At 40.5% G+C, this 23,775-nt stretch overlaps 1 protein-coding gene across 5 annotated transcripts in view; it reads right to left on the reverse strand.

Moving 5' to 3' along the window:
- CHRM1 (cholinergic receptor muscarinic 1) overlaps window positions 1-23,775 on the reverse strand; it is a 501,924-nt gene that overhangs the window by 182,189 nt on the left and 295,960 nt on the right. The window contains exon 1 of one of the 5 annotated variants that reach the window (XM_068261098.1): window positions 1,647-1,709. The exons of the other annotated variants lie outside the window; for them this stretch is intronic. The gene's annotated coding sequence lies outside the window, so the exon portion shown is untranslated. Of the gene's footprint in view, window positions 1-1,646; window positions 1,710-23,775 lie in introns of those variants that run through there. 5 annotated transcript variants of the gene reach the window in all.

Consider the following 23,775-nt stretch of genomic DNA (forward strand, 5'->3'; position numbering starts at 1 on the left):
ATGTCAAATAAATGCCAAAAAAATGCAAAGAAACTGCTGAAAAAATGCCAAAAAATGCCAAAAACATAAAAATGCCATATATGAAAAAATCATGCCATATATGAAAAAAATCAATTCAGCACTTTCCACCAATGGTATATCAGATGATTGGTAGTATAATAAAAAATATCCAATAAAAGAAAGCTAATAAGGCCTATAAATATCTATGAGTCTATCAGTATCACCAATCTAGTCTCAAATCATACTCTTTATTTAACCCACTATTCACAGTGTCAAGTTCTCTGATCCATTTAGATTCTAACTTCAATAATCTAGACAATCTATCACCCCCTTTATTATCCTGTTTAACCCCATCGATGACACAAACCCTAAGCTGACTAACATTGTGTCCAAAGGTAGTAAAATGCTCTGAAACGGCCTGATCCATATTCTTTTTGCGAATGGTAGATTTGTGCGAGGCCAAACGATCTTTCCATCTCTGTGTCGTTTGGCCAACATAGCACTTACCACATGGGCATTTAAGCATATAAACCACCCAACGAGAATCACAAGTGTACCTATCTCGTATGGCATATCGTTTACCACTCATAGGGTGAAAAAAGGTATCACCCTTAATGAGGCTATTACAAATATGACATTGTAAACAGGGAAAAATGCCACATTGCTTTGGTTGTTTATTAATACTGATATCAGAATGAACCAATTTACTCCTAAGGGAGGGTGCTCTTTTGTAACAGAACATAGGGGGCGATTAAATTCCTTAATATAAGGTAATGAATCCCTAAGAATATTCCAATGTCGTTTAATACAACGTTCCACTTGACTACTGACTACACTATAAGTGGAAACAAATGCAACCCTATCTTGTTTGTCTTGTCTACCAGAGCCTCTCCTTCTCCTACCCCCACCTGGTCTATTATCAAGTTGGTTAAGAAGTAATTTGGTAGGGTATCCCCTTTGCTTAAAGCGTACCACCATTTCGGACAACCTCAAGTCTTGTTTGCCCTCCTGGCTGACAATTCTGTCAACCCGTTGGAACTGTCCACCAGGGATATTATGGATCATGTGCTGCGGGTGAAAACTCCTGAAATGTAAAATAGCATTCCTGTCGGTCTCTTTACGAAAAAGATCGGTCACCAAGTGTCCATCTTCCTTGATAACCATGGTGTCTAAATAAGAAATCATTAACTGATGATAATTGATGGTCAATTTAATGAAGGGACACTTCAAATGCAGGGAACTGACAAAATCAACTAGGGCCGAGTGTGGCCCCGCCCACAGACAAAAAACATCGTCTATGTAACGAAGCCAACATCTGGCATATTTCTGAAAAAAAGAATTGGTATAGACAAAGGCTTCTTCATAAAGACCCATAAAAAGGTTAGCATAGACAGGGGCCACACTTGACCCCATCGCTGTTCCCCTGCATTGAAGATAAAAAGACCCATCAAAAAGAAAATAATTTTCTCTCAAAATAATATTCAAGAGCGCCAGCAGGAAAGCCCTTTGAGAGTCGTCAAAATCAGACGATGTGAACAAATAATGCTCGACAGCCTCCACACCCCCATCGTGTGGGATGGAGGTGTAGAGGCTCTCAACATCCAGGGTCACCAACAACCAATGATCTTCAACATCAGTAAACTTACCGATCTCTTCCAAAAAGGCCCCAGTGTCTTTAATAAATGATGGCAGGCTACAAACAAATGGTTGGAGAATTCGATCAAGAAAAGAGGCTAAGGGAGAAAAAACAGAATTAGTAGCAGCAACAATAGGTCGTCCTGGGGGAAAAGGAGTATTCTTATGTATTTTTGGTAAAGTGTATAGCAATGGAGTGGATGGGCACCGATTGATAAGAAACTTAGATAAATCATCACCAATTAATCCACTATCATGGGCTTGTTTAACTAAAACATCAATTTTGCCCATGATGGAAACAATCGGATTACCATCCAACCTGCAATACACTCTAACATCAGATAATTGTTTCTCAATTTCCTGGATATAATAATCCCTATCAAGTATGACCACTGCTCCTCCCTTGTCCGCTGGGCGAATAATGATTTGTAAATTCTGTTCTAAAGATCTAATGGCATTCCTTTCATCTGAACTCAAATTATGATTCACAACTAGCTTTCCCATTCTCACTATCTTCTCAACCTTACCAATATCCCCCATGACCCTTTTAGAAAATAAATCAATGGCCGGGTGACTATTTGGGGTAAATGCACTTTTATTCCTAAGGCCCAAACCCTGTAATGTAAGACATTCATCTCGGGCAGGAGCAGTGAAGTGAAAAATACTCTCAGATCGGGGAGTCCCGAAAAATTTTTTTAGTTTCAGTGTTCTGAAAAAACGATTTAGTTCGACATCCAGTGAAAAAAAGTCCGGAAAACTAGTTGGGCAAAAAGAAAGTCCATATTCGAGAACCTTCTTCTCAGAATCTTTTAATGGATACTTAGAGATATTCACGACCAGTGAGGGTGTCAAGGTCGCTTCCTGAGTTGCATTGGACTCTTCTGTTTGATTGTATTTCCTCCTGTGTTTCTTACCACCTCGTCTGTTCTTACGTTTGTTGTTTCTGGAGAGTGGTCCCGGGAGGATAAAAAATCAGAAGATGATCCTCCAGATGTATCTACACCAGATTGATGCTGTGGTCTACGGTTCTTTCTAATGTTACCCGGTCTACCTCTCCCTCTAGGGGATGGTTGGAACGGTTTCTTGCCGGGAAGGGTCCGCCTCTGCCAGCTGTAAACATAGCCATTAGTATAGTCATTTCGGTCCCTTTTAAACTTAGATCTCTTAGAGTCCTCCAGACCAACAGCAAAAGACTTCATTTTGGTGTCTAAAGTCTCCAGATAAACCTGAAAGTCATCATCACTGAGGATATCTTTAAGCTCAGATTCCAACATACTCATTTTAATCTCCAGTTAAAAGGGCTTTCCTGCTGGCGCTCTTGAATATTATTTTGAGAGAAAATTATTTTCTTTTTGATGGGTCTTTTTATCTTCAATGCAGGGGAACAGCGATGGGGTCAAGTGTGGCCCCTGTCTATGCTAACCTTTTTATGGGTCTTTATGAAGAAGCCTTTGTCTATACCAATTCTTTTTTTCAGAAATATGCCAGATGTTGGCTTCGTTACATAGACGATGTTTTTTGTCTGTGGGCGGGGCCACACTCGGCCCTAGTTGATTTTGTCAGTTCCCTGCATTTGAAGTGTCCCTTCATTAAATTGACCATCAATTATCATCAGTTAATGATTTCTTATTTAGACACCATGGTTATCAAGGAAGATGGACACTTGGTGACCGATCTTTTTCGTAAAGAGACCGACAGGAATGCTATTTTACATTTCAGGAGTTTTCACCCGCAGCACATGATCCATAATATCCCTGGTGGACAGTTCCAACGGGTTGACAGAATTGTCAGCCAGGAGGGCAAACAAGACTTGAGGTTGTCCGAAATGGTGGTACGCTTTAAGCAAAGGGGATACCCTACCAAATTACTTCTTAACCAACTTGATAATAGACCAGGTGGGGGTAGGAGAAGGAGAGGCTCTGGTAGACAAGACAAACAAGATAGGGTTGCATTTGTTTCCACTTATAGTGTAGTCAGTAGTCAAGTGGAACGTTGTATTAAACGACATTGGAATATTCTTAGGGATTCATTACCTTATATTAAGGAATTTAATCGCCCCCCTATGTTCTGTTACAAAAGAGCACCCTCCCTTAGGAGTAAATTGGTTCATTCTGATATCAGTATTAATAAACAACCAAAGCAATGTGGCATTTTTCCCTGTTTACAATGTCATATTTGTAATAGCCTCATTAAGGGTGATACCTTTTTTCACCCTATGAGTGGTAAACGATATGCCATACGAGATAGGTACACTTGTGATTCTCGTTGGGTGGTTTATATGCTTAAATGCCCATGTGGTAAGTGCTATGTTGGCCAAACGACACAGAGATTGAAAGATCGTTTGGCCTCGCACAAATCTACCATTCGCAAAAAGAATATGGATCAGGCCGTTTCAGAGCATTTTACTACCTTTGGACACAATGTTAGTCAGCTTAGGGTTTGTGTCATCGATGGGGTTAAACAGGATAATAAAGGGGGTGATAGATTGTCTAGATTATTGAAGTTAGAATCTAAATGGATCAGAGAACTTGACACTGTGAATAGTGGGTTAAATAAAGAGTATGATTTGAGACTAGATTGGTGATACTGATAGACTCATAGATATTTATAGGCCTTATTAGCTTTCTTTTATTGGATATTTTTTATTATACTACCAATCATCTGATATACCATTGGTGGAAAGTGCTGAATTGATTTTTTTCATATATGGCATGATTTTTTCATATATGGCATTTTTATGTTTTTGGCATTTTTTGGCATTTTTTCAGCAGTTTCTTGGCATTTTTTTGGCATTTATTTGACATTTTTTCGGCTTTTTTTGACATTTTTTCGGCATTTTTTTGGCATTTTTCGGCATTTTTTCGGCATTTTTTGGTGTTTGGTTAATTTTACGCGTATTTTTAGTCGCAAAGATTGCGTATAGTTAGGACGCGTTCATGTGGCACTTTCTAGGCGATTGTTTTATTGATACGTAATTTTTTATACGTTTATGCGTCATTTTTTGAGCGCTTGTCTCATGTGTATATACGTCCGGCATAGATGCGTATTTTTGATCGTCAGTAGTCTATATAGAGGATATGCATTATTACGTCATCTATACGCGTATGCGGGTATGGCGTCGCGTCGTATTGATGCGTTTATGTGTCATTTCCATGCGGATTTTGATGTTTTGTTTTCTTTAATAAAATGTTACTTTTTGGATTTTTTCTTTTTTCTGCTATTCAGCATATTCCACCATGGCGTTTTGGCTGATATCTTGCCAATACATCTTAGAGGCATGCCTGATTTTGATTTTTTTTTATTCAGCCATTATTGACAGTTATTTTTTGAATGTTTGGATCTTGCTCAGATCCACCAATGGGGGAGTTGGAGGTGTGACTAGATATGTAAATAGGCTGTTTCCCATCAGGTCCTCTAATTAGTATATACTCAGTGATTGGTTGTTTCTCTGTATATATGTTGGTGTTTTTGTATGTTACTTCAGAACTAGGCAGCATGAAGATCGGCAGGAGCCCGAAACAGTGGACTGTCCTGCCTTAAAGTTCTTTTTAAATTTGTATGTTTTTTTCCAATAAAACAGACTAAGCTTTTCTGAAGGTGGTGCGGATCTTTCTCTTCATTTGCCACAGTTTGAGTCCCATGGTGTCCGGGACTATTAGATCTGCACACCTGACCATCTGAAATTGATGGAAGCCAAGCAAGTGCGACTCCACACTCAAAATTACTGTTGATTTTTGACACCAAGGAGCTTGCACCATGGCAGAAGAAGGCCTAGAGAAAAGGGACAATGTGTTTTCCTATACCTATGAGCAGATCAGCACTATTCTGGCTCGAGCAGAAGGAGGTTCAACCTATCTCAATAAAACGGATCCGAAACTTATTAAACAGGACCTGGAGATGACTAGGAAATCGTGGGTGACATTGGACCTGCATGCAAAGACACTGGCAGAATATCATCGAGCAGGTGTTATCCCACGGTCAAGTAGATCACATGTGGCTCCTTTCCTTTTTTCAGATGATGTGGAGTTTACCAATGTGTGGGCGAAAATATGGAATAAAGCCTCTTTTGACTCGATGGTCCATATGGTAGCTCGTATACACCGAGAACTTCCTAAACTGGAGATTAAAATGAGTATGTTGGAATCTGAGCTTAAAGATATCCTCAGTGATGATGACTTTCAGGTTTATCTGGAGACTTTAGACACCAAAATGAAGTCTTTTGCTGTTGGTCTGGAGGACTCTAAGAGATCTAAGTTTAAAAGGGACCGAAATGACTATACTAATGGCTATGTTTACAGCTGGCAGAGGCGGACCCTTCCCGGCAAGAAACCGTTCCAACCATCCCCTAGAGGGAGAGGTAGACCGGGTAACATTAGAAAGAACCGTAGACCACAGCATCAATCTGGTGTAGATACATCTGGAGGATCATCTTCTGATTTTTTATCCTCCCGGGACCACTCTCCAGAAACAACAAACGTAAGAACAGACGAGGTGGTAAGAAACACAGGAGGAAATACAATCAAACAGAAGAGTCCAATGCAACTCAGGAAGCGACCTTGACACCCTCACTGGTCGTGAATATCTCTAAGTATCCATTAAAAGATTCTGAGAAGAAGGTTCTCGAATATGGACTTTCTTTTTGCCCAACTAGTTTTCCGGACTTTTTTTCACTGGATGTCGAACTAAATCGTTTTTTCAGAACACTGAAACTAAAAATTTTTTTCGGGACTCCCCGATCTGAGAGTATTTTTCACTTCACTGCTCCTGCCCGAGATGAATGTCTTACATTACAGGGTTTGGGCCTTAGGAATAAAAGTGCATTTACCCCAAATAGTCACCCGGCCATTGATTTATTTTCTAAAAGGGTCATGGGGGATATTGGTAAGGTTGAGAAGATAGTGAGAACGGGAAAAATAGTTGTGAATCATAATTTGAGTTCAGATGAAAGGAATGCCATTAGATCTTTAGAACAGAATTTACAAATCATTATTCGCCCAGCGGACAAGGGAGGAGCAGTGGTCATACTTGATAGGGATTATTATATCCAGGAAATTGAGAAACAATTATCTGATGTTAGAGTGTATTGCAGGTTGGATGGTAATCCGATTGTTTCCATCATGGGCAAAATTGATGTTTTAGTTAAACAAGCCCATGATAGTGGATTAATTGGTGATGATTTATCTAAGTTTCTTATCAATCGGTGCCCATCCACTCCATTGCTATACACTTTACCAAAAATACATAAGAATACTCTTTTTCCCCCAGGACGACCTATTGTTGCTGCTACTAATTCTGTTTTTTCTCCCTTAGCCTCTTTTCTTGATCGAATTCTCCAACCATTTGTTTGTAGCCTGCCATCATTTATTAAAGACACTGGGGCCTTTTTGGAAGAGATCGGTAAGTTTACTGATGTTGAAGATCATTGGTTGTTGGTGACCCTGGATGTTGAGAGCCTCTACACCTCCATCCCACACGATGGGGGTGTGGAGGCTGTCGAGCATTATTTGTTCACATCGTCTGATTTTGACGACTCTCAAAGGGCTTTCCTGCTGGCGCTCTTGAATATTATTTTGAGAGAAAATTATTTTCTTTTTGATGGGTCTTTTTATCTTCAATGCAGGGGAACAGCGATGGGGTCAAGTGTGGCCCCTGTCTATGCTAACCTTTTTATGGGTCTTTATGAAGAAGCCTTTGTCTATACCAATTCTTTTTTTCAGAAATATGCCAGATGTTGGCTTCGTTACATAGACGATGTTTTTTGTCTGTGGGCGGGGCCACACTCGGCCCTAGTTGATTTTGTCAGTTCCCTGCATTTGAAGTGTCCCTTCATTAAATTGACCATCAATTATCATCAGTTAATGATTTCTTATTTAGACACCATGGTTATCAAGGAAGATGGACACTTGGTGACCGATCTTTTTCGTAAAGAGACCGACAGGAATGCTATTTTACATTTCAGGAGTTTTCACCCGCAGCACATGATCCATAATATCCCTGGTGGACAGTTCCAACGGGTTGACAGAATTGTCAGCCAGGAGGGCAAACAAGACTTGAGGTTGTCCGAAATGGTGGTACGCTTTAAGCAAAGGGGATACCCTACCAAATTACTTCTTAACCAACTTGATAATAGACCAGGTGGGGGTAGGAGAAGGAGAGGCTCTGGTAGACAAGACAAACAAGATAGGGTTGCATTTGTTTCCACTTATAGTGTAGTCAGTAGTCAAGTGGAACGTTGTATTAAACGACATTGGAATATTCTTAGGGATTCATTACCTTATATTAAGGAATTTAATCGCCCCCCTATGTTCTGTTACAAAAGAGCACCCTCCCTTAGGAGTAAATTGGTTCATTCTGATATCAGTATTAATAAACAACCAAAGCAATGTGGCATTTTTCCCTGTTTACAATGTCATATTTGTAATAGCCTCATTAAGGGTGATACCTTTTTTCACCCTATGAGTGGTAAACGATATGCCATACGAGATAGGTACACTTGTGATTCTCGTTGGGTGGTTTATATGCTTAAATGCCCATGTGGTAAGTGCTATGTTGGCCAAACGACACAGAGATTGAAAGATCGTTTGGCCTCGCACAAATCTACCATTCGCAAAAAGAATATGGATCAGGCCGTTTCAGAGCATTTTACTACCTTTGGACACAATGTTAGTCAGCTTAGGGTTTGTGTCATCGATGGGGTTAAACAGGATAATAAAGGGGGTGATAGATTGTCTAGATTATTGAAGTTAGAATCTAAATGGATCAGAGAACTTGACACTGTGAATAGTGGGTTAAATAAAGAGTATGATTTGAGACTAGATTGGTGATACTGATAGACTCATAGATATTTATAGGCCTTATTAGCTTTCTTTTATTGGATATTTTTTATTATACTACCAATCATCTGATATACCATTGGTGGAAAGTGCTGAATTGATTTTTTTCATATATGGCATGATTTTTTCATATATGGCATTTTTATGTTTTTGGCATTTTTTGGCATTTTTTCAGCAGTTTCTTGGCATTTTTTTGGCATTTATTTGAAATTTTTTCGGCTTTTTTTGACATTTTTTCGGCATTTTTCGGCATTTTTTCGGCATTTTTTGGTGTTTGGTTAATTTTACGCGTATTTTTAGTCGCAAAGATTGCGTATAGTTAGGACGCGTTCATGTGGCACTTTCTAGGCGATTGTTTTATTGATACGTAATTTTTTATACGTTTATGCGTCATTTTTTGAGCGCTTGTCTCATGTGTATATACGTCCGGCATAGATGCGTATTTTTGATCGTCAGTAGTCTAGATAGAGGATATGCATTATTACGTCATCTATACGCGTATGCGGGTATGGCGTCGCGTCGTATTGATGCGTTTATGTGTCATTTCCATGCGGATTTTGATGTTTTGTTTTCTTTAATAAAATGTTACTTTTTGGATTTTTTCTTTTTTCTGCTATTCAGCATATTCCACCATGGCGTTTTGGCTGATATCTTGCCAATACATCTTAGAGGCATGCCTGATTTTGATATTTTTTTATTCAGCCATTATTGACAGTTATTTTTTGAATGTTTGGATCTTGCTCAGATCCACCAATGGGGGAGTTGGAGGTGTGACTAGATATGTAAATAGGCTGTTTGCCATCAGGTCCTCTAATTAGTATATACTCAGTGATTGGTTGTTTCTCTGTATATATGTTGGTGTTTTTGTATGTTACTTCAGAACTAGGCAGCATGAAGATGGGCAGGAGCCCGAAACAGTGGACTGTCCTGCCTTAAAGTTCTTTTTAAATTTGTATGTTTTTTTCCAATAAAACAGACTAAGCTTTTCTGAAGGTGGTGCGGATCTTTCTCTTCATTTGCCACAGTTTGAGTCCCATGGTGTCCGGGACTATTAGATCTGCACACCTGACCATCTGAAATTGATGGAAGCCAAGCAAGTGCGACTCCACACTCAAAATTACTATTTTTTCCAAAGAACAGCAAGAAATAGGCAGCGTTCCTAGGCTGAAAATTAAATGAAACAAACAGAGATGTGCAGCAGCACCCAGGGACTCATACACACCTTGAATGCAAATCAGATGCAAACTATGCACTAATCCCTAATCTAAATAAATTGAATGCAAACTGATACACATGAATGCAGCTAGCCGCAAGATTTACATTTTTGTACAACAGGAGGAAATGGCAGCGCTTTCAAATATAAGCTGCACCCGAATTAATCAGCTGCATAGATGTGCAGAGCCCAAACATGGGCAACTTACACAACTTGCATTCAAAACAGATGCAGCAAAGGAGGCTGTTGGCTTCAAAAAAGGGGGAAAAGTCTAGTATTGAACAATCTGTGCACAGGCTGTTTTTGAAGCCAACGTCCTCTTTTGCTGCATATGTTTTGAATGCAAGTTGTGTAAGTTTCCCATGTTTGGGCTCTGCACATCTATGCAGCTGATTAATTTGGGTGCAGCCTATATTTGAAAACGCTGCCATTTCCTCCTGCTGTACAGATATGTCCTATTTGGATTAAAGCTAAGGTGCACCCATAGGACATTTATAAACGTCCATATTGTAGTAAGCTCTGCAGAGCCCTAGTTGGTAGGTTCTATTTCTTATCCTATATAATAAATACTGTGTCCCTGCCTCATCCTGTGTCGCTGTGTCCATGTGTTTTGCATGCGGGTGGACTTGGGACAGCAGGAGGATGGGGGCGGGCGTGTGTGCATGCATCGGGGAGCACGGGCGTGTGCACGCATCAAGGAGTGCACCGTGCACGTGTTGCACGGCCGTTGAGAGGGGGGGGGGGGGAAGTAGGGGGTGAGGGGGGTCGCGGCAGAGCCCGTTTCTAAATGGGCAGGCTTATTTCTAGTTATTCAACAATGAACCTTTCACACAGCACTGGATACATAGTACAGTGAATCTTCTTCCATGGGTGTTGCTGGTTACTGTGTGTACAATGATATGTACTCTCTGTAAAGAAGTCATTGTGATTAAAGTGCTTGCTGCCCACTGGGTGGTTTGGAAACAGTTCTGACTGTGGACAGTCCCTTTTTGGTCGCTGAGTGACACTTGGAGACTTTTTGTCCCAAGGATCAGAGAATGACAGACAAGGGAAGACTTAATGGCCTGGTATTTGCTGAGGGTAAACAGCACAGTTTGCTCAAAAACATCCCCTCCTACCTCCTCTCTGCATCTATTAACCATTGTATTTCGAGCTTGGTATTAATTGTGTTCTACGATTCCCATGGCAAGTATGAGGTTAAGTTTTATTTTATCCTCTCAGGCATGCTGCTTCAGTATCCTATCTCTTTCAAAAGAATCATTAACAGTCATGCAAATAAATAGGTGTTTAAGTCGATTTCTCATGCTTGAATTGCTCCACCGTCTCTGAAGTCTTACGATTACTGAGATATTCAAACAGGCTATACACGAAGGCTTATGATTATTCCATTAGGAAGAATCAGACACTTGGGAAATCATTTTTTTCCATCCAATATTCAAATCCACTGGATGGGAAAGCATAATGGCGTTAGTTCAGTTTCCCTTTATACCATTTATAAGTTTATAAATTGGTGATTTGTTTTACAATTTTATTTTTATTTTACAAGTAAACCTTTATAGCAGGCTACAGTTTGCCACAAAAGTTAGGATTTCTCAAAGCTGTCTATAGGCTTGGAGCTTTGTTTACTCTGCTGCCAGAGAAGGAGGAATATGTCTTTCTTTGGTCATTAAGGGTAAATACACACATCCAATTTTGATTGGCCAATCACTGGCCAATTTTACTACCTACATGTAGTTTGCGAGTATAATATTCATAATCTGTTGGCCCTTATACTATATGAAACTCATATAATTTGATGTGTACCAGGTTTTAATTAATATTAAGCAATCCTTGGTAAGCTGCTGTAGTATGGAAAGGAACAGTTTGCAATACTCACAAAATAAAGTGTCCTCATGAGCCAATGACACATCATGCACTTACTACCCATTACACATTACCTATTATATATAAAGTTGGCCATACACTCATAGGTTGCCACCCGAGCAGTGCAACGCCATGGTCCATCGATCTACTGCTGCTCCTACTCCCCCCCCCCCCACCCTGAACAACAGAGATTTTCCATCCTGCTTAATTCTTATTTGTTTATTTATAATTGATTTTTGGCTAAAGCTATTGGAATTCTGATCAATTGGACATGTTGTGCAATAGATGCATGAACTGCTGGGAATCGAATGGGAAAATTGATGTGTGCATGGCTACCAAAAGGATTTTGCTTACCTGGGACTTGCTCTAGCCCCCCGTAGTCTGTGGACTCCCTTGTTGTCCTATGTACTGTGTTAAGGGGCCCATACACTGCTCGATTTCAGCCATCGATCGATCGATCGATCGATTCTATAGAATCGATCAGAAATCAATTCTTTCAGATCTATTGATCGATCAATTTGTGGCCGATTTTGATTGATTACGATGGATTTGATCTATCTGACAGGATGGAAGATCTAGGTCGATCTGCTGCTGGTGGCAGATACATGGACCATAGAGTTGCATTGGATCTAATGGTCCAATAATGCATTTAGATAGATTTCCAATAGATTTTATTCTGAAATCTATTGGAAATATGTTCCTAGTATGTGGCACACATCAGATAGATTCCTGTCAGATTCGACTTGACAGGCATCGGACAGAAATCTATCTGATGGTCGTATCTGCTGCAAATCTATAAGTGTATGGCCGCCACCTTGAGTATTAAAAAGCGAATACAGTGGAAACTTGGTTTGCGAGCATAATTTGTTCAGGATACATGCTTGAAATTTAAAGTGAATTTCGCCATAATGGAAACTCAGATGATTTGTTCCAACATCCAAAACATTTATAAAAAAAATATTTAACACAAAATATTGTAGTGCATAACGTAAAAATACAAACAGTAAAACAAACCTGCAGTGTAACTGTAACAAGTATTAGGTAGCGGAACCTTAGTATTAAATAGCTAGACATGTCCTTGACTGAAAGGAGATCTCGTCAGTGAAATGCAGAGAGCTGGGAGAGTAACCTCTCATTTACTCTCTGCTAGGGACTCTGCATAGGGAAGGAGGCAAGCAGGCACTAGGGGAGGGAAGTGAGCCGCCTTTCCATCATCAGGCGCCTGTAGGCACGTGCCTACAGTACCTTATGGCATGCACTATATAACATGTCTTTTCAGAATTTAACAACTTTACTTTTGGACTTAGTTGAGCTCTAAGCAACCGAAACCAATGCAGAGCAGATGCAGATCAAGCAAATACAATTTGAAGATTCATAAAAATGGGAAATGAGATTAGGTAATACTAGTTTATTAGTGTCCCTATTTAAATCACTTGTAAGGCCACAACTGGAATATGGAGTACAGTTCTGCATCATGTTACAATAAAGACACTGAGGTTTAGGACAGGTGCAAATGCAGGCTACTAAAGTAATCAATGAAATAAAATGTCTCACTTACAAAGAAAGGTTAATAGGGCAGTTGAAAAGCTTGGCAAATGAGCTTTTAATCCCTAGAGCTTCAAGAAGGACAAGATGACACGATATTTATATGTAGGAAACACAATTATACCACCTTTATAAAAAAGTGTCCTTCACAGTAAGATGTGGAATATCATACCACATGAAGTAGTTACAGAAAATATTATACATATATGCAGTTAAAAGGGGCCTGGATGCCCTCCTTACATTGTTGAGTATTCACTCCTATAATTATAAGTGGAATGCAGATTCCAGCATGTCTGATAGCTCAGCAACAGGAGATGCAATTTTATGTCCAGCATAACTGCAGGATTTGAATGTGCACCCATCTCATTGTGTTCAATATTCAAGCATCCCTTTAAGCTTTTAAAGATAGCTGTACAATACCTGATCTACACAAGATCAGCTCTACCTACGCAGTCCCCATTATGTGCTTTTGAATGTCACAACTGCAGCTTATAATGGAAAAATAATGTAGTGGAGATATGCAACAAAGTCTTCAACAATGAACCCGCATGTAATGGTAGAGATTGTAATATAGGGATAAAAAGGAAAAGGAATTTTGCTTTATCTTTGCTGCATCCTAAAGTGTACTGGAACATAATGTTTATTTAACATTACTATCTGTATAGAGACAATTTCTTTGACACAGAAATGCTGTAGGAAAGAAAAAAACACCAAGGCAAAGGATATGTGCAGATGAACCACTTTAAACTCGTAACTCCCTTAGTAACAGGTACAAACCTTTTTGCAGACCCATAGGTAAGGTTAGCAGTCTGCAGTACTGTGTACAGCAATAGTGGCCAGTGATGGTACAGATACAGTAGAATTCTGATACTACACAATTGGTCTGGTAAGTTGAAAGTTGCTACTGACTGTATCTCATATTTTCAGTCTGCACGTGTCATGATTCATTAACATTAACATATGACAGAAACATTTATGGCAAGTTTTATAGTACGAAATTTTTAATGTGTGATAACTAACTCAAAAGCTATCTCATTTTCTGTATTCATGATGTTTTTTCAGTTGCTGGCAGGGTGTTACTTTTACAAGTAACACCCTGATGTGGATGTCTGTGGAAGGAGATTTTTTGGCAGTTGGAAACAGCTGTTATTTCCCACAATGCAACAAGGCTTCCACAGACTGACGTCAGTACCCTGGTGCTGACACTGTGGGAGGGGTTTCACCACAATATCAGCCGTACAGAGCCCCCTGATGATCCGTTTGAGAAAAGAAAACAAGTTCTCATGGGAAAAGGGGTGACAGTTACAGATTGGGATGAAGTTCAATCCTTTTTTCCAGTTTCTCCTTAAGCTTGATATGTGTTTTGGAGAGGCCAGTGCTAAAGCATCATACCGAAGCAGACTGACTGCTATGGTCACGTACCCAACACATTTACATTACAGATGGTGGGGGCTATTTACACCCCATTAAGGAATGAGTGGTCTTCTGGAACTGACTGAATTTGATGAGTTCTGGAAAGATCACAGTATCTGGTGGCTAGGACAACTTTTGTGGACTCAGTGTTCTCAGTGTATATTCATATTCATATAGTAATGTTTTTCTTACCAGCATGAGTGCCTATTCTACAACTGTAAAAAAAAAAGTTGTTTTGATTCCTTGCTTTATGTGCTGATCATGTGGCCAGGATGATACAGTCTAATAATTTAAATTTATTTTGTAACATAAGTGCAGATAGAATCTCGGTGTTGAAATCTTACAATACAATTACATTTAAAATACCAATACAAGAACAGAGATAACCTTGTTTTCAATGGGAAGCAGGCCACTAAAAACTCTAAAATCTCCTTAATAGGGAAAAGCTACATCTCCCAAGGCACAGTTCAGAAGAAGCAAATTGATTACAAAGTCCACCACAGATTATAGAGCAACTCAGATGGCCTCATAATTAGGGCTATAATTATCACCAATAGAAAATAGTCTCTTGGCTCACCACACTTATCGGGATCATGTGATAGCCAGTGTCAGTTTAGAAGCCATAGCGCATAGTTTTTTCCCCATTGCCAGCTTCAGTCCTCCTAGTTTCCAGGGCACCTTCAAAACTAATAAACAACTTATGCTACCTCAAGAAGGACCAAGACACATATTATTGACTTACTATGCATGCATGTTATTTCTTTACTTGCATGTCTAAAGCAGTGTGCTTTCAAGGTCATCAAATTTGCAGATGACACCACCATCCTTGGCCTCATAAGTAGTAATAGAGAGAGAGCATACGTAACATGATTGAGCGTATTTGCACATGGTGCAAGGAAAACAAGCTTCTGCAATACACAGCAAAAACGGTGGAATTGGTTTTGGACTTCAGAAGACAGGCCGCCGTACAGAATACAGATGAGGATGGCCCCATGAACACTACATGAAACAGGAACTCCTTCTTCCCAGAGGCAGTTCTTCTCCTGAACTCTAGCTCCCACCTCTGCCAAATCCCCTAGATCCCCACATTCACCTCCCTTGTGCCCTTTAAGTTGCAGATTCTGAATTGTTTGGTCATCTCTGTATTTCTGAAATGTTTAAATGCTTGTCCTTAACGTTTGTTAATCGCACTTTTATCATCAATGCCGTGTGTAGCATAAATAATCCTGAGTGAGACTTCTGTAGTTCTCGGCAAATAAAGCCAATACAGATTCTGATTAATTTAATCTATTCAGGAGGAGGATGCTATTCAAGGTCTTAATATTAGAGAAGCTGACAAAGTCAAACCATTCCATTTCATGGGACAGACCACAAAGGACCACCGGATATGTTGATGGATCCTATGTTAAACACAGAATCCATTCAGACCTATGTTGACATTTCCGTTCTGTCTTTCCTGTCTAACACAACGCACACTAACTGCATGCATGATTTTCAGGGACAGCTTTACATACATTGAGGCACTGTGCCAAAATCAATGTGGGGTCCCTTATATTTTCACACTGTACTGAAAGTAAACTTGCGGCCTCTATAGTCTCTGGCTTGGTGGCCCCTTAAGCTTGCCCAGTTTGACCCTATGGAAGCACCAGCCCTGAAGAATTTTACAAACATTGAATCAATGTTGGACATGTCAGAATAATAATGCCATTGTGGCATGTGCAATGCAACGGACATGTCTGAATGGGTGTTTCATTCCATTGACAGTGACAGCGTATGCACTGTCAACATCAATGGCACCGAGCCCATAGTGTAAAACACTGACGACAACTACAGATTCCACTACCAAAGCCTACTGTCACCAGTCTTATGCTGCGGGGGATTTCTACTGGAACAGGGAACATTACCAGGCCATTGAAAATAGTACGTGTAATGAGGTCCTAAAAAGGATGCACTGCGCTGACTGGTTCCTTAGACTGCCAAGCATTTTCTTGAGCACACGCTGACATGTTCCTGAAAAAGTTTTATAAGAGATGAAAATGATTCCTTCTCAGACACAAAAAGGGCCTTAACATTATGTAGAGAGGCTAACCTGGAGCAGATATACAGCAAGCTGAAGCTGTGCAGGACATACTGGAATGCTGTGCATGAGACAACCAGGACCATATGAGAAGCAGATATATGGCGAGTAAGAGTAACATTTACAAGATGTGTCCCACTAGCACATGGAGAAAGGGGCCTGTACACAGCAAACTAAAATACAATGTGGACAGGCAGTTAGCTATTCATAACGTACAAGAGTAAACACAAAAGCATTCAAAAGAATGGATAGCTTCAAGTACTGAGAGCATCATAGGAAATTAATTTTACAGGAAGTGCAGAAGTTTTCTCAGAGCTTAAATTCTCATACAGACTAACATAAATGTAGTACAAAAGCTCTGCCCATAGATGCCTTTTAGGTCCACTTAGATGCAGGATACAACTTAATAAATGAGTTCCTCTTTGCCTTAAAACACAAATACAAAAGGATAAATAAAATATAAATACAAAAGGATAAATAAAATCAGCTTTGACAGTGATAAATGCAATTATAACATTCTGAACAATGACAAAGTCTAACTACAAATCATGCCCTCCACGGCAATACAATGCCCATTTGCCAGTGGTCTTCCATCATTGCAACCAACATGACATCCCCTACTTATAACAGTATGGCCACAATACCTGCTCTGGAGTGGGGTCTCTGGAGGCAGGGTAGAAGTTGAGGCATACCACCACTCCAGCACCCCTGTGACTGCAAGGGCCGCTTCCCCTATTCTTACCCTTTTGTATTAAGAAGAAAAAGCTTCAAGCCTGCTGACTTGTGTTGAATTTCCCACTTTCACATAGTTACATAGTTATTTTGGTTGAAAGAAGACATACGTCCATCGAGTTCAACCAGTACAAAGTACAACTCCAGCCTGCTCCCTCACATATCCCTGTTAATCCAGAGGAAGGCGAAAAAACCCTTACAAGGCATGGGGCCAATTAGCCCCAAAAGGGAAAAATTCCTTCCCGACTCCAGATGGCAATCAGATAAAATCCCTGGATCAACATTATTAGGCATTACCTAGTAATTGTAGCCATGGATGTCTTTCAACGCAAGGAAAGCATCTAAGCCCCCTTTAAATGCAGGTATAGAGTTTGCCATACCGACTTCCTGTGGCAATGCATTCCACATCTTAATCACTCTTACTGTAAAAACCCTTTCCTAAATAAATGGCTAAAACGTTTTTCTTCCATGCGCAGATCATGTCCTCTAGTCCTTTGAGAAGGCCTAGGGACAAAAAGCTCATCCGCCAAGCCATTATACTGCCCTCTGATGTATTTATACATGTTAATTAGATCCCCTCTAAGGCGTCTTTTCTCTAGACTAAATAAACCCAGTTTATCTAACCTTTCTTGGTAAGCGAGACCTTCCATCCCACGTATCAATTTTGTTGCTCGTCTCTGCACCTGCTCTAAAACTGCAATATCTTTTTTGTAATGTGGTGCCCAGAACTGAATTCCATATTCCAGATGTGGCCTTACTAGAGAGTTAAACAGGGGCAATATTATGCTAGCATCTCGAGTTTTTATTTCCCTTTTAATGCATCCCAAAATTTTGTTAGCTTTAGCTGCAGCGGCTTGCCATTGAGTACGATTATTTAACTTGTTGTCGATGAGTACTCCTAAGTCCTTCTCCAAGTTTGATGTCCCCAACTGTATCCCATTTATTTTGTATGGTGCTAGACCATTAGTACGACCAAAATGCATGACTTTACATTTTTCAACATTGAATTTCCTCTGCCATTTATGTGCCCATATAGCCATCCTATCCAGATCCTGTTGCAATATGACACTATCTTCCTGAGAGTTGATGATTCTGCACAATTTTGTATCATCTGCAAAAATAGCAACATTGCTCACTACTGCATCTACTAGGTCATTAATAAATACATTGAAGAGCACTGGACCCAGTACAGACCCCTGTGGGACCCCACTGCTAACAGTCTCCCATTTTGAGTATGATCCATTGACCACAACTCTTTGTTTTCTGTCCATTAGCCAGTTCACTATCCATGCACACAGACTCTACCCCAGTCCTTGCATCCTCAACTTTTGCACCAGACTTTTGTTGGGAACAGTGTCGAAGGCCTTTGCAAAGTTCAAGTATATCACATCTACAGCATTCCCAATATCCATATTAGCATTCACTACCTCATAAAAGCTGAGCATGTTAGTCAAACAGGACCTGTCTTTAGTAAACCCATGTTGATGCTGAGAAATAAGATTATTTTCTACTATGAAGACATGTATAGTATCTCTTAGTAACCCCTCAAATAGTTTGCAAAAAACTGATGTTAAGCTTACAGGTCTATAATTTCCTGGATCTGATTTTTTGCCCTTCTTAAATAATGGGAAAACGTGGGCTGTACGCCAATCCACTGGGACTCTTCCAGTTGAAAGAGAGTCACAAAAGATAAGATAAAGGGGTTTATCTATAACTGAACTGAATTCCCTTAGGACCCGAGGATGCATGCCATCCGGGCCAGGTCCCTTGTCTATTTTTAATTTATTTAGACTTGCCTTCACTTCTTCCTGCGTTACGTATTTAATATTACAGTTAGAAGATTGAGACTCTTCTGCCTCTGTAATTTGCAACAGTGCTGTTTCCTTTGTGAAGACAGAAGCAAAGAAAGCATTTAATAACTCTGCCTTACCTTGGTCATCCACCATTGAGTTCCCACCCTCATCCTTTAGGTGTCCTATACAGTCAACCCTATACATGTTCCTAACAAAAACAATATATATATATATATATATATATATATATATATATATATATACACACTTCTTAAAAGAGTAACATTATTTTTTGTTGTTTTAGAAATAGCTGGAGCTGCTGGAAATAGGAGACTGGTGATGTATCCACCTTATCTTATTGTGCCTTTAAAATAAGTAAAATAAAATACAGTGTTAATACTATGAAAAAAAAGATCACATCATTGTTTATACACTGCTTTTTATATATGCTCCTAGTTTGTGCCAAAACATTTGAGCCACTGCTTCCATCCAAGCAACCATCACATTTTTTAGAATCCAAAACAATGCCCTGAGACACAAAGGAACCTTATGTCAGTTTTGTTTTATTACTAAAGGAAATGGGCTCTTCAGCTTTCATTGGTGTTTCTAAGTATCTAAACTGACTGAAAATGTAAGTTTCTGATAGGTCTGTGCATATTGTTTGCCTTAGGTAGTATTAAGTACTTTAACTTCTGTATATTAAATTCACAGCTTCTTATTAAGCACTATAAAACTCACCACGAAACAGAGTTAGACATGGTGTGGGAGAAGATTAGAGTTAGGCAGATGATGGCTGGATGGGGGGCTAAAAGTAAGAAGCAGCGCAGGTGTGTGATTAGAGTTAGGAGTATTGGGTGGTGATATGGTTAGTATTCGGCAGAAGGTTGGAGTAGGCGGTAATAGTTGTAAAGAGGGTGACATGGTAAGTGTGTGCGTGCATATGTGTGTGTGTGTGTGTGTGTGTGTGTGTGTCCAAAGTCTTCATTTTGTTTTTCTTCAGCCATTCAGAGGTGAATTTGCTGGTGTGTTTGGGGTCATTGTCCTGCTGCAGCACCCAAGATCGCTTCAGCTTGAGTTGACGAACAGATGGCCGGACATTCTCCTTCAGGATTTTTTTCCAGACAGTGGAATTCATGGTTCCATCTATCACAGCATGCCTTCCAGGTCCTGAAGCAGCAAAACAACCCCAGACAATCACACTACCACCACCATATTTTACTGTTGGTATGATGTTCTTCTGCTGAAATGCTGTGTTACTTCTACGCCAGATGTAACGGGACATGCACCTTCCAAAAAGTTCAACTTTTGTCTCGTCGGTCCACAAGGTATTTTCCCAAAAGTCTTGGCAATCATTGAGATGTTTTTAGCAAAATTGAGAAGAGCCTTAATGTTCTTTTTGCTTAAAAGTGGTTTGCGTTTGACTATGTTGCACTCCTGTAAACATGCTCTTATCATTGATGGTCAAAGAAAATTCAAATAAAGTTTGTTGTAAAAAAAAAAAAAAAAGTGGTTTGCGCCTTGGATAGCTTCCATGCAGGCCATTTTTGCCCAGTCTCTTTCTTATGGTGGAGTCGTGAACACTGACCTTAATTGAGGCAAGTGAGGCCTGCAGTTCTTTAGATGTAGTCCTGGGGTCTTTTGTGGCCTCTCAGATGAGTTTTCTCCGCGCTCTTGGGGTAATTTTGGTCGGTCGGCCGGCCACTCCTGGGAAGGTTCATCACAGTTTCATGTGTTTGCCATTTGTGGATAATGGCTCTCACTGTGGTTTGCTGGAGTTCCAAAGCTTTAGAAATAGCTTTATAACCTTTACCGGACTGATAGATTTCAATTACAGTACTTTTGTTCTCATTTGTTCCTGAATTTCTTTGGATCTTGGCATGATGTCTAGCTTTTGAGGTGCTTTTGGTCTACTTCTCTGTGTCAGATAGCTCCTATTTAAGTGATTTCTTGATTTAAACAGGTGTGGCAGTAATCAGGCCTGGGGGTGACTACAGAAATTGAACTCAGGTGTAATAAACCACCTTTAAGTTATTTTTTAACAAGGGGGGGGCAATCACTTTTTCACACAGGGCCATGTAGATTTGGAGTTTTTTTTTCTCACTAAATAATAAAAACTATCATTTAAAACTGCATTTTGTGTTCAATTAGCTTATCTTTGACTAATAGTTAACGGTTTTTGATGGGCAGAAACATTTAAGTGTGACAAACATGCAAAAGAATAAGAAATCAGGAAGGGGGCAAATAGTTTTTCACACCACTGTATAGTTCAAGGGATTATGTAAGTCGTGATCTCTTCAAATGACGGTAATAAAGCATCCGCACCTAACCGCTTAGAGAACAGCAATCTGTGTGAATGGATTTTCCAGGTGATTTCTATTGCATTTCCACACTGCAGGTGTGGTTAGACTTTTTCCCTCCAGAATAACACAATTATGTCCCAGTAAAACAGATCCTATAACAGTCCCTAGTAGCAGATAATACTCATATTATCTGTTAAAAGATCTTCAGATACAGCCCATCATGACCGACTCCATATTACAAACCTCCAGTAAAAGACTGCCCCCCCCCACAGTAGACCTCCTGTTACAGATTGCCCCAGTGACAAACAGCACCACCAGTAACAGACAGATCCACCATGACAGACCCACTTGTTATAATATTCCCCTTTAACCCCTTGCAAGCAGTACTGGCAGCACTGATATAGCTTACCTGTCTCCACACTGTCACCTCAGATCGGCTCTGCTCCCCAACCTCCATGTCACATGAAGCCAAAGAGCTTCAGCGCTCCAGTTGGCTGCTGCCATCTCTGGGGGAGAGAGGTGGACTCTGTATGTGGAACATCAGGGATCCCTGTGGAACAGCAGCCCCAGTTACTTAACCACTTGAGGACCCACCCTTTACCCCCCCTTAAGGACCAGCGCTACTTTTTATGATCTGTGCTGGGTGGGCTCTGCAGCCCCCAGCACAGATCATGTTACATGCAGAGCGATCAGATCGCCCCCCTTTTTTTCCCCCTATGGGAATGATGTGCAGGGGGGGTCTGATCGCTCCGGTCTGCAGGCATGTTGCGGGGGGGGGGGGGGCACCTCAAAGCCCCCCTCCGCTGCGAAATTCCCCCCTCCCTCTCCTACCTGCTCCCCCCCAGTGATCGGGGCTGCACAGGATGCTATCCGTCCTGTGCAGCCAGTGACAGGCTGTCCCCTGTCACATGGCGGCGATCCCCGGCCGCTGATTGGCCGGGGATCGCCGATCTGCCTTACGGCGCTGCTGCGCAGCAGCGCCGTGCAATGTAAACAAAGGAGACATACGTCTCCTACGTTTACATTTAGTCTGCGAGCCGTGATCAGCGGCTCGCAGGCTATTCACGGAAACCTGCTCCGTGATCTGACAGGAAACGGCCGCTCGCGCGAGCGGCCTTTCCTGATTAATTAGGGAGGCACCTGGCGACGCAGATCGCCGCTGGTCCTCCAGCTACCACTTTGCCGCCGCACGGTATGAGTGTGCGGTCGGCAAGTGGTTAAAGTAAGAGGCACCCATGGCACATCCCATTCATGCACCCCTCTAGACAGGGCTCTGGGTAGGGTTGCACTGTAGGGTTGGAGGGGTAATGTGAGGGCAAGCTGAATGTGGAGGTGGTTGTACGGAGCATGAGGTAAAGGAGGCATTTCAGTGGGCAAATGGCACTGAGAGAGATCAGATTCAGCAGCTGAGGTAGGCTAGTGTTAAATCTGTGTATTGTAATCAGGAGGTGTTGTATATTGTACTCAGAATATACAAGTAATGAACAGAGATTAATTAGGTAGAGTAATGCAGGAAGCCATGTAATGCTATGAGTGGAAATATTACCAAAATCAGCACTCAAAGTGTGTAGGATTATTACGTTGAAAGCAAAAAAGCAAAGGAAATCATGAGATTATAGATATAAAAATGTGCTTTATAATACAAAGTGCTGCTCCACAGATTCAACAGGAATCTAAAAAAAAATATCTAACACATACACACATTAAATGAAGCAAAGCATATTAAACATAGGTCAATTAGCTCCTAGCTGTTCAGCTATGTTACGGTGACATTTTCTATGGACACACCTCTGGCAAAAAAGTGAAACTATTCTATGTGATTGGCTGAATTAAGTGAAAAGGTTACTAATGATTTTTAAAAATTATTTGTTAAAATAGAAAAAATGGAGGAAGGCTCAACGAGCCATCAGCAGTACAGGCCAAGATCAACCACAAAAGAAGGGCTACCATAGATTCTGATATGTAATACAGTGAAGTCATTGTAACAGTGACAGCTAAGATGTGCAGTTTCTAAGCCTCTGGAGTTTCTGATATCAGAAGTAGGGAGATGTAATTCCTCAAATGGAAATCCTTACAGACACAAAGCAACTGGCATCACCTATGCTTCCATCAAACAGTTCACAAGTTGAAGGCCTTGCCAGTCTTTGTGAAGCAGTTACTTTGAATTGTCTCTCTTTCAGCAAGACAGGTTTCATAACATTAACCAGAGAGCTAGGCTGGAAGAGTACGTCTCTGGCACAATGCTTCTGATCACTACACATCTTACTTTTGTCTGCTTGGCATTTCAAAATCTTAACAAAAGATGACTTCAGAGGCGCTGGTTTTTGTGCAAGTTGTATATCAGTTGTTGTACTGTACATATTCAAAATGT

The sequence above is a fragment of the Hyperolius riggenbachi genome, chromosome 11, assembly GCF_040937935.1.
Source record: "Hyperolius riggenbachi isolate aHypRig1 chromosome 11, aHypRig1.pri, whole genome shotgun sequence".
NCBI classification, from domain to species: Eukaryota; Metazoa; Chordata; class Amphibia; order Anura; family Hyperoliidae; genus Hyperolius; species Hyperolius riggenbachi.